Source organism: Cebus imitator, unplaced genomic scaffold, assembly GCF_001604975.1.
Source record: "Cebus imitator isolate Cc_AM_T3 unplaced genomic scaffold, Cebus_imitator-1.0 Scaffold37, whole genome shotgun sequence".
NCBI lineage: Eukaryota > Metazoa > Chordata > Mammalia > Primates > Cebidae > Cebus > Cebus imitator.
This window is the reverse complement of record NW_016107352.1, coordinates 749,095-766,249: the sequence shown is the minus strand read 5'-3', so window position 1 is coordinate 766,249 and position 17,155 is coordinate 749,095. Positions and strand designations below refer to the sequence as shown.

The 17,155-nt window shown below is 34.8% G+C and overlaps 1 pseudogene; it reads left to right on the top strand.

The window, feature by feature from the left end:
• Positions 1–5,506: 5,506 nt before the first annotated feature.
• The window catches only part of LOC108301809, a 108,843-nt pseudogene continuing 97,194 nt past the window's right edge, over positions 5,507–17,155 (top strand).

The window sequence follows — 17,155 nt, the reverse complement described above, 5'->3', positions numbered from 1 at the left end:
TCATTGCTAAAGAGAAATGGGCTATGAAGCCATGAAAAGATGTGGAGGAAACTTAAATGCATATTGCTAAGTGAAAAAAGCCAATCTAAAAAGGTTACATCCCTCCAACCATACGACATGCTGGAAAAGGCAAAACTATGGAGATAATATTAAATTTAGTGCAAAAATAATTGCGGTTTTTCCTGTTACTTTCTATGGCAAAAACCAAAATTATTTTTACACAAATCTAATAAAAAGATCAGTCACTGCCAAGGGTTAAGGGAAAATAACAGGATTTTTAGGACATTGAAAATACTCTGTACAATACTAAAACAGTGGAGATATAAGTGGACCAAACTCAGATTATCTATCTATCTATCTATCTGGTATATATAGTTAATATATCTATTGTGTATTAATAAATGTATAGTTTGTATTTTATATAACATAGGTTATATATATTTACTATGTATATTAGTATATGGTAGACGTTTTCCATACATATGTAATTTGTCTTCATTATTCCAATTCAATTTTTTGCACTCATCACAGCCTAGACTTCATCACCACCTGCAAATGAAACAGGCTGAGTTCTAGAGTCCAGTTCCTCTCAAATGCCAAGGTGCACTACAATACCATATCATATTTGAACTTGATAATCAGGTTTTTCATCTTTAAATACATCTGACCCATGAATTCCTTGAAACTTCACTGATTTATTCATTCAATATATATTTCTATTAACTATCTTCTATTTCTGAGCATTGTACTAAGTGATAAACAAATAAATTATTGAAAAAAAAATAGATAAGCCAGTCTTATTTCCCCACCCCATCTCTGGACTTATGCTGGCAAAGTGCACCATTGACTACTTCAATTTCTAATCCAATGCATACCTCTCAATTCTTATCTTATTTTGTACATTTGCTTCTTGTAACATTAATGGTTTCTTTTTTTCCTTTTTAAAAGCCCTCCTTTCACTTCTGAGACACCAACATCTCTTATTTACCCCTTAAATTTCTAACTCTTCCTTCTTTCCCTGCTGCTGAATCCTCTTCTTCTGCTATGGCTGAATGCTTTAAGGCAGTTCATCAAGGACTTTTGCATTCTGGCATTTATATCCTTGTGTAGTACCTCTCCTCACTGATTAGGGCTGACCAAAGTAATAAACCCATAGAATATTGCAGAAACGGCATTGTGTGATTTCTGAGACAAAGTCACATAAGACATTGTAGTTTCTACCTTACTCCCTACATCACTTGCTTTGGGGGAACCAGTTGCCACGTTCTGAGGACATTCAAGAAGTCCTTTGCAGACCTCCAATTAACAAGACACTGATATCTCCAACAGATAGCTCCACCTTGTCAGACATGTGAATAAGCCATCTTAGAAACAGATTCTTCAGCTTTAGGCAAGTATAATCCCCAGCTCACCTCTTTTCTACAAACTCATGAGATGCCCTAATTCAGAATCACCCAGGTAACTAGCTTTTATCACTTACCACAGACATAATTTGAGATAATTAATGTTTATTTTTAATTTAAGCTGCTAAATTTTGTGTAGATAACTAATATGTCTGCTTATTTCATAAATGTTGTCATGTTATCCTAATTATAATTGGAAAGCTGTATTAGGTTTAAATCTCCTACTTGGAAAAGCTATGAAATCTAAGTAAAATTCAAAAGAATGGCTGTTTTAAAGAATAAGTGAGAAATCAAAGCAACCAAGATATGAGAGGTCAATATCTCCTAAAGAAGGAAAGCTCAGTGAATTTGACCCCATATTTGCAGGCATTTCCTCCTCAGGGCATTTATTTCACCTTGCAGGCCATAAAATTTGGACAAAAAATGGCAACTTAGAGTTTGGAACAGTCTTACTTGTGCTAGAGATACAAAAATTTGATTTCAGGGTTACCAAGAGAGTTATAACTTGAGAGTCCAAGATTCTAGAGTAAGGGAAACTTCAGACAACTGAACCCAGCATTCTATATGCAATTTTCCTTTAAGACAGTTCCTGAGTTATAGGCTAAGTATATGAAATGTAAGACTCCTATAAGCACTAGTCATCAGGTAGCTATCAAGAGACACTACATAGCTAAGTGGAATTTTCATTAATCTCAAAGTCCTGTGAAAACAAAAACCGAAATAAATATACATTAAAGAGGAAGAAATCTGATAGCCTCTCCAGATTTATTTGAGACACAAAGAAGATGTGCCCTTTGAATTTTAGGAAACTAGAAACAGGTTAGCCTTGAATCCTCAAACCGATCTGCCTGTGCTTTCTCTATCTACCAGAAGAAAATTATATCTTCTTGGGAAGAAAACAGCACCAGTGAGAGCCTCAAAAAATTTTCAGACATGGTATCTGGAATTTAATTCAAAATTGGTAGACATACTAGGAAACAAGATCAACTAATAAAAACCAAGAAGGGAAAAGGACAACAGAAATAAATAGTCAATTAAAATGTTTTCTAAAAAGAAAGAAAATATAGAATATCTCATTGGAAAATATAAATTTATGAAAAATAACCAAAAATTCAGAATTGAAAAATAAAATGACTGAATACATGAGTTTTGAAACAGATTTAGAGACAGCAAAAATGAGAATAGTAAGTAGGAATATAGGTGTGTTAAAAGGAAAATATAGATAAGAAATACTGAAAAGAGTCTACAGGCATATGGGAAGTGAAACAAAGTATCTGACATATATGCAACTGGAATGCCAGAAGAAGGAGAATAGAAGAAAAACAATGCTAGAAAATCTAATGGCCAAGAATTTCCGAAAATTAATTTTAAGAATCAAACTACAGATACAAACATTGATATAAACCTAAGAAAGGATAAAAATAAAAACAACAATATTTGGGTATGTATAGCAAAATTGCTGAAAACAAAGGATAAAAATAAAATCGTAAAAGTAGCCGGAAGAAAAGACACATTATTTTCAAAAATTCTCAAAATGTTAGAAGCCAGAAGGCCAAAAGAAAATACCTGCCCAGCAAAAAGACCTTTTTTTTTTTTACAAAGTAAAAATCAAAAGATTCAATGTCAGCAAAATGACTCTAAAAGAATAATACTAATAGAAGTTCTTCAGTTAGAAGATAAATGGTCCTTTGGAAGAAGTATGGTAATGCAAGAAAGAATGAAGAAAGAATGAGACACACCAGAAAGATGTTTGTCTTTGATCACCCAGACACTTTTGAGGAGGAGAATATCCCTCAGTTGGGATTTGTCTGTTGTTTTCCCATGATTAGACTGGGAATATCTGAGGTTAAGTCCACACAAGTAAAGTGTAATTTTCATCACATTATATGATACATACTTCCCATTGCCTGTCAATGTTGTTATGAATCTTGATCACTTGGGTGAGGTAGTTTTTGTCAGTTTTCTCCACTATAAAGTTACTGTTTTTCTCCCCTTTCTATGCTATACCATTTGGAAGGAAGTCACTATGGTCAATGCACACTTAGAGAATTGGGGGCTCAACTCTTTGAGAACAGAGTTGAGCTCCCAATATATAATATAATATATAATATATATAATACATATATTATTTATATATATATATATAATGTGTGTATATATATATATATATATAATATATATATATAAATTCTTCAGTACCAGAGACTTGTCTCTTATCCTGATTTATTAATTAAATAATTTATTTATATGAGTATGGACTCAGGAATATCTATTTTGTACTTTGGGTTATAATCTAATATCACTTTATTTTGTTGCTCAGATCATTTCAACCTTGGACTTTAGGAGCTTTTTAACTTGACTCTATATTTTTGTTTACCCAAATGTCATATAATTGGAATGATACAGCATGTAGGATTTTTAGGCTGGGTTCTTTCACTTAGCAATATACATTTTATGTTTCTTAATGTCTGTCCATGGCTTGATAATAACTCATTTTAAATACTGATGAACAATATCCCATTGCATGTATATACCATAGTTTGTTTATATACCTTATTGCTTCTAGGTTTTGGCAATTATGAATAAAGTGCTTATAGATATTATCATGCAGGTTTTTGTGTGGACATGGTTTTCAGATCAAATGGGCTAATACAAAAGAGCATAATTTCTGGATTAGATGATAAGATTATGTTTAGCTTTGTAGAAAACTACAAAACTGTCTTTCAAGATGGCTATACCATTTTTCATTTCTACCAGCAGAGAATGAGAGTTGTTTTTACTCTGTATCCTTGCTGGCAATTTATATTGCAAGTTTTTAAGCTAGCCAACCTAAAAGGTAGGTTGTGGCATCTCATTGTTTTATTAATGACAAGTGGTGTTGTACGTGTTTTTACATGCTTATTTGCCATGTATATCTTCTTTGGTGAGGTAACTGTTCATATATTTTACTCATTTTAAGTTGGGTTGTAGGCTTTCTTGAGTTTTGAGAGTCCTTTGTCCATTTTGGATTCAAGTTTTTAATCAGATATATGCTTTGGAAATATTTCCTTCCAGTCTGTGGCTTGACTGTCCAGTCTCTTTCACAGAGCAGTTTTTAATTATAATAAATTCCAATTAATCAATTTTTATTTTATAGACAATTCTTTTGGCCATGTATCTACAAACTCATGGACAAATCTAAGATAGTAAATATTTTATCCTGCTTTTTGATTTATAAGAATAGATTTTGAATTTATTTTTATGTTTATAATTCATTTAATTTAATTTTTATGAAAGATATAAGGTCTAAGTCTAGATTCCTTTTTAAAAAATATGAATTTCCATTTCTTGAAAAGTCTTTTTCCTATTTCCTTTTATTCTTGTGTTAGAAGTTTAGTTGACAGTACTTATGTTGGGTTATTTCTAAGCTCTTAATTCTAATCAGTTGATCTATTGCCTATTTTTTTTGCCTTTACCATACTGTGTTGATTTTGTAGTTTGATGGTAAATCTTGAAGTTAGGTAGCATCAGTTCTTCATCTTTGTTCTTAGCATTGTGTTGGTTATTTTTGTCTTTTGGCTTTTCATATAAACTTTAGAATCATTTTGTTAATATCTACAAAATTGCTTACTGGGGTTTTGATTAGGATTGCATAGAATCTATACTTCAAAATGGGAATCACTAACATCTTAACAATATTGAGTCTTCCAATATGTGAATATAGAAAATCTCTCCACTTATTTATACTATTGGTTTCTTTCAGTATATTGGCTCTTTAGACAACAAAAATAATAATTTCAAAATATGACTCACAAAACTACTAAAAGTAGAAAATTTTCTTAATTGGATAAAAGTATAGGATATGTCACACTTAGTAATGAAATATTGATAGCTTTCCCTCTGATATTGGAAAAGAAACAATAATGTTATCTAGTACCATCTTTTTAAATGATATCTTGGCTGTCCCAGCAAGATCAATGAGGCAAGAGGAAAATTTAAAAAGTCATAATCCAAGCAAGTATTATTTTAACATAACTCAATAAAATTATTTTATAAAATGACCAAAACACTTTTCCATTGCTTTATAATAAGCCAACAACAAACACAACTGAATAATTATAACCATGACACTTCTAAATTCTCAAATAGAATTACAAGACCTGAATATTCTCCTCCACTTAAATTGCATGTTAAAACTGAAATACACACTTCCGGTAAGAACTTAAATATTTTCATGTGGAATTGATAAAGAGGTAAAGAATATTATTAATAAACTTACTGCCTATGTTTGATCATGTAATTTAAAAATACATTTTAAGTGACCATCCTAGGCACTTTTAAGAACCTAACATCTTAGTCTTTTTACAAACTCTCTGCAGAAAGAGCTGTCAAGAAAATTGTTCTAAAATCCAGCAACACACAGAAACTCAGCCCTGATTTCTACTTCTTTCCTCATGATGGAACATGTAGTCAGCCTTTAACTTGGCCTGATAAAAACTGTGAAAGCAATGCCAAATATTCCATCATACAAACAGGAAGCCCAAATTGGTTATTAGGGGAAAAGGGTAATACTTCTAAATATTTCATATTATTCTGGAAACATTAGCACCTTCCTTTCAGTGAGTACCAAAAAACTGTGGATTAAGTTACCATTTTGATAATTTCAATTCATCAGCAAGTTACCTGGCAAGATTTCTTAGTACTAGCTGAAAATAGAAAGGGAGAGGGAATGTGAACAAGATTTACATGACTTGCTTCAAACTGTAAATTTAAATCCTGTTTGGATAGCCATCAACAACCTGAAATTTCTTACTCTAAAACAAATTACCAAATCAAACATATTTTTTTAATCTGAGGTTTTATTTCTCTTCCTGACAAAACGCAAAAATTTTCTCTAATAATATACTAGTTAGAGTTTTGCTAATTAACTCCTGTGAGTAGCTTTGTACTTCCAGATTAAACAGTCTAGCTGGCTGCCAGGAAGAGGTTTTCATAGTTTAGGACTGTAGCACATGAAGTGTTCAAGATGTGAGTAAAGACTATTTTAATTGCTGCAATAGCAGAATGTTAAGGCAGATCAAAATGCAGAGGTGTTTTAAAACACTAAGCCTACTCCCTGCTTGGTAGAGCCAAATGATAAGACATTACTAAATCTCTTAAATAAAAACTTCCCAAAACAATCTATTGAGCTTGGCTTTGCAGTTTATTCTTTCATATTTTGATTTTCGTGAGAGAGAACCCAGGGCTATAACTCTCCAGCAAAAAATAAAAATAAAGAAATAAAAAATTCAATATCTGATTTACAAAGCTTACAATAAAGAAGGAAAAAATATTAAATAAGTGTTTCTTGTTTGGTGACCGTTCTTAATTATCTGTTTTTATACTGTATCCTGGCTATGCCTGGGTGTGTACAGCTAACTTGGATATAGAAAACATCAAGTACCACATCTGGAAGAATGACAAATTAGACAGTAAACTTTTCAATCAGTAAATCAACAGTCGAAGTAAGCAAGAAAAGGACTTTACCAAGAGACTGCCACCAACAATTTTTGACAGGACTGAATTACAGAGCAAATTCACTGAAACAATAAAGAAACTTCTGTCCATATAAAAGGCTATTTCTTTTTACCCCACAATGGCTGTTTCAATTCTGATACACACACCAGGCAACTAGATAAGCAAATAAGGTACAGGTATTGATTGACTTACCACCTATGCAACTTACGACCATTCGACTTTATGACCGCAATCGCTAGCCACGACTATTCCGCATCTGGCAGCGCAAACGTTGTCCAGTTGGGCTTACGACAGTGCGGACCAGCTTCCGGCAGCACTACCATCTCTGCGTGCACCATTTCAACTGTACATATAGCCTACTCAACTTACGACCAAATCCTGTTACGACCGGTCTGGCGCTCCCAATCGTGGTCGTAAGTCGAGCACTAGCTGTATAGTGTTTAGCAACTAGGCATCCTAACTAACCACCATAAAAGGAGTTCGGCGTTTAGCCCTCTCTGGCAACCGCTAAGGTCAGCATGGCTAGGGGTAGGGAGAACCCCTCATATGTCAGCACAAGCGGCTTCTATCTCCTTATTGAAGCCTTGGGTGGACAGACTATAGATCACCTCTTCTGTTTTCTTCATATCTTACTACAAGCCATCATAGGGCTTCCTTAGACAATAGTATTTTAGGCTGAGAAGGTGGAAATCGGGATCCCCCTCAATGTTAAAGGTGGTGACTTGGAGAGGCTGGGAGTTGTCTCCAGCAGTCATATCACTGAGGGACAACCTTAGTAGCTCACTAGCAAGAACTCCTCAGACAGGATTGTCTACATCCAGATAAAATCCTTTCTCCTAATCTGGCTCAATGACACAAATTTCTGTAATGACTTCTGGAGTTTCTGTTTCCAAACACACAACAAATACTGGGAAGATGACTGAATGCTCCAACACAAACCTTCAGGCCTCATGAACTTAGTAGCACACCATTCAGCAGGCAACTTGCTCTTCAGAGGTGTTGGATGTGTTTTTACTGTTCCCAAATGTACCTAAGCTTTCAAACACCTCTTTAGAATGGCCTCAAACCTAGCACCCTGATGGACACCTTGTCGTAGAGTTAAAAATCTCTCCAGCTGTTTGTTGTAAACTACAACTTTCCAGATTTCCTCTTGGATGTCCTGCTAGGCAGCCAAAAATCCCTGCAGCTCTATGAAGATCTCAGTCACAGACATGGTGCCCATGAAGGCAGTCAGAGAAGTTCATTCTGTAGACAACTAGCTCAATCACTACATCGCCGTTTATTAAAATAAACTGTTTGATAAAAAATACATAGTTACATCTCTTTCCTATTGAAACTCTCACCGGCCCACTAACTCCATAGATAAAAATACCTTAGGATCACAGAAAGAACAGAAGAGTTTCTGAAACACAAGGCCCTCGTTATCAGGAGTCTGTCTACACATCCAGGCTTATCTTTCCTTCTCCCTCCTCTGAACTTTATGCTAGATTATACTAAACTGTCTGTGATTTTCCAAATACATCACATTGAGTCATAGACCTATGACTTTCCACATATAGAGCTTCCTCTGCCTGGAATGTCTGTTATCTCCTTACCTGCATGAATATTTTTGTTATTTCAAAACTCAGCTCAAATATCGGCCCTTCAGACAAGTTCTTCTTCCTGAGTATTCCCACTATGCTCTGTATATCTTTGTGTTCTGCCTGTTTTATTATCTTTGAAACGCCTTTTTATCTCCAACGTTACAATGAGAGCTCCCTGTGGGTTAACCTCCCTGAGATTTTCTCATTTATCTCTTTATTTGTGTGTCTGACATGGCATATGGACAAGTATGGGTTCTGTTAATAGGTTGAATTGATGAATCTTTGATCTAAAAACAATTAAATAAAAGGAATTGTATGTACTGTAGCCACATGAGTTCATAGAGATGATACAAATACTACAGACATACAACTGCAACCATATGGATCTCTACAGAGGGATTTATCCTTCTCAGATAAGCTCTCTTTCAATGAAACAGCATTTGATTGTTAAATTGATTAATGTAGTTCTCTACAACTTTTTTTGAGTGGAGGGAAGTCTTTAAGTATACTGGATATTTCTGGGTAGCTTAGCAATAGAATTTAACCTTCAATATTGCCTATTTATCATAGTGGTTATGGAAGAGTATCTCATCAGACCAGTCAAACTGTCTCTGATCAGCATCTTTCAAGTCTAATTTTTTAAAGGTTTTAGACAGAAATGAATGTGTTGCATCAGAGTAGTTTGAATTAGAATGATTTTGAAACATCTACAAGCAGGGTGAAGTCCTTATATTTCAATGAGCAAAAATATTTTCTACCTAATGTCATGATGCCAAAGAAGAAAAATAATCCTTTAGCTGAAAAACAAAACACCTAGGTGAATTTTATGGGATTCTTATAGTAATACATTTCACCCAAAATAAAATCAAAGTAGTCTTAGATTTTGATTAAATCAACTAAAGTAAGATTGAAAATGAAATCATCAGGAAATAATTTGGTCACTTTATTTAAATTAAGAAAAGTCGTAAACATATATACTATTTCTTCCCCTAAATATTTAACATTGGAGACATTCCACCTCTGATAAACTTAAATCAGTATTTGAATCGTTGAATAACTAACAACTTCAAAGAAAGGGGTAATGATCAATAATATATGACACCACATTTATTTTACCAGTACATAAACCTGAATGTTCATTCATTCAGTTTCACTCATTCATTCAAGAAATATTTAATTAGTATTTACTATATTCTAAGTAGAGCACCAGATGCCAGGAACACAATGAGGAGAAAAAGAAGTGAGTCCATGCCCTTTCATAATCACCTGACATCACCCTCCACCCCAAATCGGTTTCTTTTCTATTTGCAGATCAGATTTACTTCTCACACCTCCTAAGTTACATTTCTTCTGTTCAAAGGCCAACCTGCACAGTACTATTTTGAATTCCAATTCCAAATCTTATTAGTCCTGAACAAGTTATCTATGGCAGAGGGAAAGGGCATTGCAACAAAAATTGAGCTGCTGAGAGCACACCCCTGTGTGAGTGGTCCAATTGCAGTAACTGCTTTGGGTAGACAACTTCAAAAATACCTTCTACAAGTTTGCAGAACTGAAAAGATATTTCTTTTATGAGTTGATACATCTCAAATAATGTGTTTGAAAGGACAACTTATTAAACGTCAGAAAACCCTAGTTTCACTTCTAGCAATCCATTGCTGCTCCATGAGACTGGCAGAATAATTTGAAATAGATAAATAACTCACTGTACTGGCAGTCTCTAGTATCTCGTGCATTTGTCATCTCCTCTGTTTCTATTTTATCACGGCATAAATATTTAAAAGTGCAAAATTCTTTTGCATATAAAATATTTCCTTAACCCCATATTCATTTCTCAAATGTGTTCCTCTACTTCAAAGCAGATATTAGTGCTTATTTCTTTACCTCTTATTTACTCCTCAACCCGCTCCATATATCTTCCTAAAATGTCCCTGAAACTGCTTACTGAGAACACGACTAACTATAGACTTTGCGAATAAATATTAAGAACAAATTTCTGCTTTTATCTTATTTAATCTCTTAAAAATATTTGGCTTCCTCATCATTCCCTCCATGAAAAACATATTTTCTTAACTATAATGATACCACATGCTCCTAGATAGCAAGAATAAGATTTTTGTAAAGAAGCACATTGGAGATAAGAGAAGGATATCTTAGCCCTTGGTGTGGGGTAGGAGGAGGAGGAGAGAGACAAATGGCCCCTCCATGGACTCTGTGAGATGTGGGAATAGAGTGGTAGGAAGTCTGCCCAACCTCAAGACCTATACTTGCTCAGGATCCCAATGTGAAGTGGATAGACATCTCTTTGCCAAGTGCATTGTGGTCTGAGAGAAATCCCATGTTGTTCAAGTGATTTTGCTCAACCCACTTAGCCCCTTCTGCTGAAGGTAGCAGGTAAAAATGCCAAAACTAGATGGAGGAAAACGTGATTCAGTCTTTTTTCACCTTCCTAACCTTCAATGGGGAATGGGGTAACTGAGAGATGTTGGTGCACTGGCTGGAATCTCTGCCTTCATCATGAATATTCAAAGGTATACAGAATACCCAACATTTATAAGCCTTAATACACCAGATCAGCTCACTTGATTTATTATTAGCACGTGAGCTGCACAGGCTCCCAGGAAATCTAAGATGAAGAAGAAATATCACATAGAAGTGAAGCTTTAGATTTGTCCTATGGATATGAATAATGAGGAATATATTAATAACTTCAGAGCATGTACCAGAGGCTATGTTGATCATCTTGAGTAAATATGCAAGATATCTGTCTACCTGGTTACTATACTACACTATCATTTATGACAATCCACACTTTTCAACAGGGGTTACTCAGGTAAGCTGAATGGGAATAAATAGGGAATATTAACCTGCATCTTTTAACTCTTTAACAGTGGAAATAACTCTATATTGCTTTTGATTTACTATACTGAACGGCAGGGAGACAATTTTAGGATCTCTTATTTGGTCCTTACTTCCACAGTGGTCCTTCCTCATGCCACATTTCAGCAAATCTATGTGAGGTTTGAGCAGTAGCTAAGTATATCTATCCCTAGTGTGCATTTGAAGAGGAGGGAATTTTGTTCCTGGGCATGCACAATGCCTCACCTTATACCAATGCTGCACACCTCTTGCTTTCCCAGTGAGGATTTCCTGTTAATACTTACATATGATATATCAAAAGATACACTTAGTACAAAATATGCAAAATCCAGACATACGATGGAGTGAATACTTCATAGAGGCAAACTTTGACCAATTGGAGATAGGATCAGATGGATAATTTTTCACTTTCTCCCTTTTTGTACTGTTTGGAGATACAGTAGTTTCATAGAGGCTCTCTGAAGATGAGTAGTCTCATAGAGCCTCTCCAAGGTTGTTTGTCATGAAACCGTGGCCAGATCAATAACACATTCCCTCATATTTAGCCTCTTCATTCCTTTCATTACTCTTTTCACTGATTCCTGCTTTCCCACTTGAACTCCTCCAGAAGTATAAGTACATAAGCATTTGGCACCATTATATTTTCTAATACTATGTAGCATGTAGTTTATTTTTACCATTTTTCATTTAATTTGTAAAATTATTTAAATTTTTTCTGTGGGTACAAAGTAGGTGTATATATTTATGGGGTAGATGAGGTGTCTTGATACAGGGATGCAATGTGAAATAAGCACATCATGGAGAATGGGGTATCCATTCCCTCAAGCATTTATCCTTTGAATTACAAACAATCCAATCATATTATCTTCTTTAAAATATACAATTAAGTTATTATTGACTATACTCATCTTGTTGTGCTATCAAATAGTAGGTCTTATTCATTCTATTTTTTCCATTAACCATCCACACCTTCCCCTAAGTCTCCCCCTACCCTTCCCAACCTCTGGTAATCATTCTCTACTCTCTATGTCCATGAGTTCAATTTATTTGATTTTTAGATCTCACAAATCAGTGAAAGCATGTCATGTTTGTCCTTCTGTGCCTGGCTTATTTCACTTAATGTAATGATCTCCAGTTCTAACCATTTTGTTGCAAATGACAGGATCTCATTCTTTTTCATAACTGAATAATACTCCATTGTGTATATGTACCACATTTTCTTTAATCATTCATCTGTTGATGGACATTTAGGTTGCTATTGTAAACAGTGCTTTAACAAACATAGGAGTGCAGACATCTCTTCGATATACTGATTTTCTTTCTTCTGTGTATATATCCAGCAGTGGGATTGCTGAATCATATGACAGTTCAATTTTTAGTTTTTTGAGGATACTCTAAACTGTTCTCCATGGTGGTTGTACTAATTTACATTCACAGAAACAGTGTATAATGTTTCCCTTTTCTCCATGCCCTTGCCAACATTTGTTATTGCCTATGTTTTGGATGTGAGCCATTTTAACTGGAATGAGATGAGATTTCATTGTAGTTTTGATTTGCGTTTCTCTGATGATAACTCATGTTGAGCACCTTTTCATATGCCTGTTTGCCACTTGTATGTCTTCTTTCAAAAAATGTCTATCCAAATCATCTGCCCATTTTAGATAGGATTATTGGATTTTTTTTCCTACAGAGTATTTGAGCTTCTTACATATTCTGGTTACTAATCACTTGTCAAATGGGTAGTTTGAAAATATTTTCTCCCATTCTGTGGGTTGTCTCTTCACTTTTTTGACTGTATCCTTTGCTATGTAGACGCTCTTTAACTTGATGTGATCCCATTTGATATGGTTTGTCTATGTCCCCACCCAAATCTCAACTTGAACTGTATCTCCCAGAATTCCTATGTGTTGTGGAAGGGACCCAGGGGGAGATAATTGAATCACGGGGGCTGGTCTTTCCAGAGCTATTCTTGTGATGGCAAATAAGTCTCACGAGATCTGATGGGTTTATCAAGGGTTTCGGCTTTTGTTTCTTCCTCATTTTTCTCTTGCCACTGACATGTAAGAAGTGCCTTTTGTCTCCTGCCGTGATTCTGAGGCCTCCCAAGCCATGTGGAACTATAAGTCCAATTACATCTCTTTTTGTTCCAAGTTTTTGGCATGTCTTGATCAGCATCATGAAAATAAACCAATGCACCATTTGTCTATGTTTGTTTTGATTGTCCATGCTTGTAGAATACTGCTCAAGAAGTCTTTGCCAAGACCAACGTCCTGGATATTTTCTCTAAAGTTTTCTGGTAGTAGTTTCAGAGTTTGAGGTCTTTTCTATTTTATTTTATTATTTTTAATTTAATTATGATACTTTAAGTTCTGAGATACATGTGCAGAACGTGCAGGTTTGTTACACAGGTATACACACGCCATGGTGGTTTGCTGCAGCCATCAACCTGTCATCTACATTAGGTAGTTCCCCTCATGGTATCCTCCCCTACCCACCCAGCCCCTGACAGGTCCTGGTGTGTGATGTTCCCCTCCCTGTGTCCATGTGTTCTCATTGTTCAACTCCCACTTATGAGTGAGAACATGCAGTGTTTGGTTTTCTGTTCTTGTGTCAGTTTGCTGAGAATGATGGTTTCCAGCTTCATCCATGTTCCTGCAAAGGACATGAACTCATCCTTTCTTATGGCTGCATAGTACTTAAGTCTTTGATCCATTTTGATTTGATTTTTGTATATGGAGAGAGATAGGGGTCAAGTTTCGTTTTTTTTGTATATGGATATCCAGTTTTCCAAGCACCATTTATTGAAGACGTTGTCTTTTCCCCATCCTTTTAGCCTCTTTTCTCCATCTCTTCTACCTTCCAATCTTAACAACATTATATTTCTTTGTGTCTACCTTTGCACTTTTATATGGTGAACTTCTGCTACTTAATTTGTCAGCTTTAAACAATATACTTTGATTTGAAACCTTCTATCTTTTCTCCCCTTATCATTCCAATTTTGCTAGTTGCCATTTCTATATTTTCAGAATATTCAACATTTACAAATCATTCTGCTACTTTTATTGCAGTATTTTTAGTGAAAATTTTACAATTAAGTATATTCATCATTTATAGCCATCTCTTTAATGAGTTTTTCCTATCACTCATTGATAGTAATTGTTCTGTACTAATTTTTTCTGAAAGGCTCATCAATACAATGTTCCCTAATTTTCTTTATATTCAAAATCATAAGTAGCCTTTAGACTAGACAGCTTGACTGGATAAAATACCTTTGGTCCACATTTTTTTCCCTTAAGCATCTTGAATATCTTTTTTCTGGTGTAGATTTTGTTATTAAGAAAACTTACATGAAACTTTCTTTTGCTTAAAAGTGACTCAGAATTTTTGTCTGGATGTACAAAGAATATTTTATTATTACATTTCAATAACTTTAATAGGCTATATCTTAGTGTTGACAGCATTTCTGATAAGTTTTTGTTATCTGCCAGAATGTAGTATTGACTTTTATCTTACATCTCATGGTGTCTTTAAATGGAGGATGACCAAATTTCTAATATTCGTATTCAAATAGATTATTCTGTACTAGTAGCAAGAGTTTTTCTGAAAATGAGGACAGGAATATATAAGGCTCTTTTTCAAGCTGCGTGGCTCAAAAATGTCTTTGTCTGTTGTTTCAATGCATATCTCAAAATATGGCTTTTCTGCATGGTTGCTTTTACTCTGATCCTTACATCCCAGCTTGTTTTGGGAAGTTTTCTACCTCTTGGCTTGTTTTACAGATCTCTTTGCAAACATCATTTTCCAGCCTTGTGTACTCATATTTAGATGTTAAGGTTTGCTGACATTTTCTAAAATCTTCCACCTCCATGCTTTCCTAAATTTTCTATACCACTGACTTCACTGTTCCCAGATCCTGCCCTATTCAATTAAGAACATAGGTCTCAGAGTAAACTTTCTTTTTCTTTTTCTCCAATATTAGCTATAGATTTATGAGACCTCCAGGCCTCAAGTCCTCCTCTCCCTTCTATATTCTAATTAATCACAATCTGAGAGTAGTTTGTTGATCAATCAAGTTTATAGCACAGTGGGCCAACAAACCACATAGGATAGGCAAATGTACTTCAAACAGCAAGACTGGGAAGCAGAATGTGCCCTTGTATGCAAAAGGTTGTTTTTATGTAAGATTTTTATTGCTCTGCTAGTATTATTTAGGATAATAGTAGCTCTTCTAAGGAAAAAATAAAACAGACCAAAAAATAGGTTTGTTTCTTGCTCATGCAAAAGCCCAGTGTGAGTGTTCTTCATTGGCATCCTTCATCCACTTGATGATTTAGGGTATCTGTTCTTTTTCTATATTGTTGTTCTACCAGATTGGGCCTCAGAGTCCTCCATATTCAGCTAGAATGGGAGGATGATGCAAAAGAGATATACTTTCTTAACCCCCTGACCCTAGAATTGACACACATTCACTTTTGCTCACATTTCAGGGGAGAATTATTCATATGGTTCCACCTAAATGTAAAGCTGAGGGCTTTCCAGACTATACAGGATGGAGAGCAGGTTCAGTAGACGAACAACTCTAAATAATGGAAAGGAAGCATAAATATCTGATGCTATCCATTACTATTCTCTTTATCATTCCATATGGTTACCAAAAGTGGAAAGATTCAGAACTAATTTGCTAGAAAGAAAATCCCCAGAATAAGATTTAATGGAATCAAATGTAAGCAAGCCACCTGTCTTTTAAATATTCCTTGAAATATTAGTGTTTTATTGTTTTGCTTCTGCTATTAACTGATTTTCTTATTATGAAGGACTCAACTGGTGCTTTTGTTCCAAATACAGATATAATATGCCACAGAGACCCCAAAGAGAACTCAATGATTACTATGGTTTCAAAGTGTGAATCTAAAATTTTGTGTGGACAAGCTAAGCATTAGCAACTCATGCTGAAAGCTTCTTTTTTGGCATGTGTACTTTACAATTTTTAATATAAAAACATAGTTTAAAAAAAAACTTTTATATTCAAGGGGTACATGTGCAGGTTTATAACAAGGGTATACTATGTGATACTGAGGTTTGGGGTACAATTGAACCCACCACCCAGGTACTGAGCAGAATACCTGATAGGTAGTTTTTCATCTCTTGTCCCCTTCCTTTCCTTCCTTCTCTTGTAGACTCCAGTGTCTATTGTTGCCATATTTATGTCCATGTGTCCCCAGCATTTAGCTTCCACTTACAAATGAGAACATGTGGTATTTGGTTTTCTGTTCTTGTATTAATTCACTCAGGTTAATGGCCTCTAATGGTATCCATATTGCTGCAAAAGGCATAATTTTATTCTTTTTTCATGGCTGTGTAGTATTCCATAGCGTATATGTACCACATTTTCTTTATCACATCCACCATTGGTGGGCACCTAGGTTGATTCTATGTCTTTGCTATTGGGAATCGTGCTGCAATAAACCTATGAGTGCATGTATGCTTTAGGTAGAAGAATGTATGTTGCTTTGGATATATACCCAGTAATGGGATTGCTGAGTTAAATGGTAGTGCTGTTTAAAATTCTTTGAAAAATCTCCAAATTGCTTTCCATTGTGGCTGAACTACTTTACATTCTCACCAACAATGTATAAGCATTCCTTTTTCTCCACAACTTCACCAACATCTGTTGTTTTTTGACCTTTTTAATAATAGCCCTTCTGACTGATGTGAGATGATAGCTACTTGCAGTTTTGATTTGTATTTCTGTGATTACTAGTGATGTCAAGCATCTTTTCACATGTTTCTTGG